This window comes from Coregonus lavaretus, assembly GCF_964263955.1.
Source record: "Coregonus lavaretus genome assembly, contig: HAP1_SCAFFOLD_3907, whole genome shotgun sequence".
Classification (NCBI taxonomy): domain Eukaryota; kingdom Metazoa; phylum Chordata; class Actinopteri; order Salmoniformes; family Salmonidae; genus Coregonus; species Coregonus lavaretus.
Window position 1 is genome coordinate 35,769 of NW_028159965.1, and position 2,246 is coordinate 38,014.

Genomic DNA, 2,246 nt, shown 5'->3' on the forward strand with positions numbered 1-2,246 from the left:
ACACACACACACACACTTCCTGCTAGCTAGGTTTGTACAGGTTGTGGTCTCTCTCTCTCCCAGTTCAAACAAACCAGGTGTGTTTCTGCATTAAAAGTCATTCTGCTGCTGCACCACTGAAGCCACTTCACACTTTGACATTTTCTGAAGTGAAGGCTAACACATGTTTTTGTCATAGGTGCTTTTGGAAGCGCTAGCAGACAGCGCTCACAGAAATTGGCATTCTCCTTGAGGCAAGATTGTGGGGGGTTTTCTCCAAACCTTGGAAATATACAGCCTTTGGAGAAAAAAAATCCTACAATAAATAAAATGTTAAAATCAATATGATTGTGTTTTCAATGTGAATAGTTTGTTTGCAGAGCGAGAGAGAGAGAGAGCGAGAGAGAGAGCGAGAGAGAGAGCGAGAGAGAGAGAGAGAGAGAGAGAGAGAGAGAGAGAGAGAGAGAGAGAGAGAGAGAGAGAGAGAGAGAGAGAGAGAGAGAGAGAGAGAGAGAGAGAGAGAGAGAGAGAGAGAGAGAGAGAGAGAGAGAGAGAGAGAGAGAGAGAGGCCCTTTTGAAGTTGCAGTAATCCACCCATCCATCTGTAGTCTCTGTTGTGTTGCCCCCACCCTCTTCACTCCTCCATAGCATTTCCAGAACCTTCCCTCTGTATCTGTCTAGGACACGCTACACAGAGCAGTTGTTTTAATGGAGTTAAAACCAACCTGGTGGGACAGCCTCCCACCACAACCCAATGAGAAAAGGAAGACTATCTTTCCCTGGTTGGTTTACAACTCAATGCTATTGACATCCCTTGCCCCAAGGAAACATGGCAAGCTGTTTTCTCTGCTTCTGCTCCTGCAGATTAGTGCACACACAGTTTTCTATCATTGTCTTGAATGCAACAACTGCCGTCCTAAGCTTCTCTAACTCCTCTTCCTAAATCCTCATTCCTAACTCCTCTTCCTAACTCCTCATTCCTAACTCCTCTTCCTAAGTAATTTTCCTAACTCCTCATTCCTAACTCCTCATTCCTATCTCCTCATTCCTATCTCCTCATTCCTAATTCCTCATTCCTATCTCCTCATTCCTATCTCCTCATTCCTATCTCCTCATTCCTAATTCCTCATTCCTATCTCCTCATTCCTAACTGGTCAGATTACTCGGCAATGCAGGAAAACTCCTAGACCTAGGCAGCCAATTGCATCTTTCACTCAAAGCCTTAGACATTAACCTTAGCTGAAATGTGTGGATCTTAAATTATCTGAAAGATGGAAACCCATCAGCGAGTTGCTCCAGATTTTAGGTGATCAGGGTTCAGCAGGGTGTATCAGTGAGTCTGTTCTAGATGTGAGGTTAGCTAGGGTTTATCAGGGTGTATCAGTGTTCTAGATGTGAGGTTAGCTAGGGTTTATCAGGGTGTATCAGTGTTCTAGATGTGAGGTTAGCTAGGGTTTATCAGGGTGTATCAGTGTTCTAGATGTGAGGTTAGCTAGGGTTTATCAGGGTGTATCAGTGTTCTAGATGTGAGGTTAGCTAGGGTTTATCAGGGTGTATCAGTGTTCTAGATGTGAGGTTAGCTAGTGTTCAGCAGGGTGTATCAGTGAGTCTGTTCTAGATGTGAGGTGATCAGGGTTCAGCAGGGTGTATCAGTGTTCTAGATGTGAGGTTAGCTAGGGTTTATCAGGGTGTATCAGTGTTCTAGATGTGAGGTTAGCTAGGGTTCAGCAGGGTGTATCAGTGAGTCTGTTCTAGATGTGAGGTTAGCTAGGGTGTATCAGGGTGCATTAGGGGAGGGTCTAGGGACCGGGAGGGGGGGGGGGGGCTGTGCCTACTGTGAGAGAAGAGGGGTACTAAGATGCCAGCTGTCAACCAACTGTCCCCTACCAACTGTGTGTGTGTGTCGTTCCCCTACCAACTGCCCTGTCTGCCCAGCTGTCTTGTCTGTCTGAGCATTAGGGACTCTAGGGTTTCTATGAAATCTGTTGAATTTTTTTGCCTGATGCTGTTTGTTTTTTTTTCTTCAGGATTCCTGTTACCCCCATTTTTTTTTCACGTTTTCACTCTTAAAATCACACGTTTATAACAGAAAAACAACACAATTGGATGTTTTAAGTCCACAACAATGCTTAAATCACATCAGGAGACCAGGTCAGGGTAAAAAAAAAAAAAAAAACAGCATCAGGCAAAAAATTCTACCCTTTAATGCAACTGTGCACCAGCAGGAGACTGTTGGGTTAGTGGTGTTTCTGTGGCGATCATGTGAT

The 2,246-nt window shown here is 44.6% G+C and overlaps 1 long non-coding RNA gene across 1 annotated transcript; it reads left to right on the plus strand.

The window, feature by feature from the left end:
* Nucleotides 1-1,291: 1,291 nt before the first annotated feature.
* LOC311122301 lies at nucleotides 1,292-1,762 on the plus strand. Its single transcript, XR_014612408.1, has 3 exons — nucleotides 1,292-1,334; nucleotides 1,555-1,604; nucleotides 1,692-1,762. It is a non-coding gene; the product is annotated as an uncharacterized lncRNA (long non-coding RNA).
* Nucleotides 1,763-2,246: the final 484 nt, after the last annotated feature.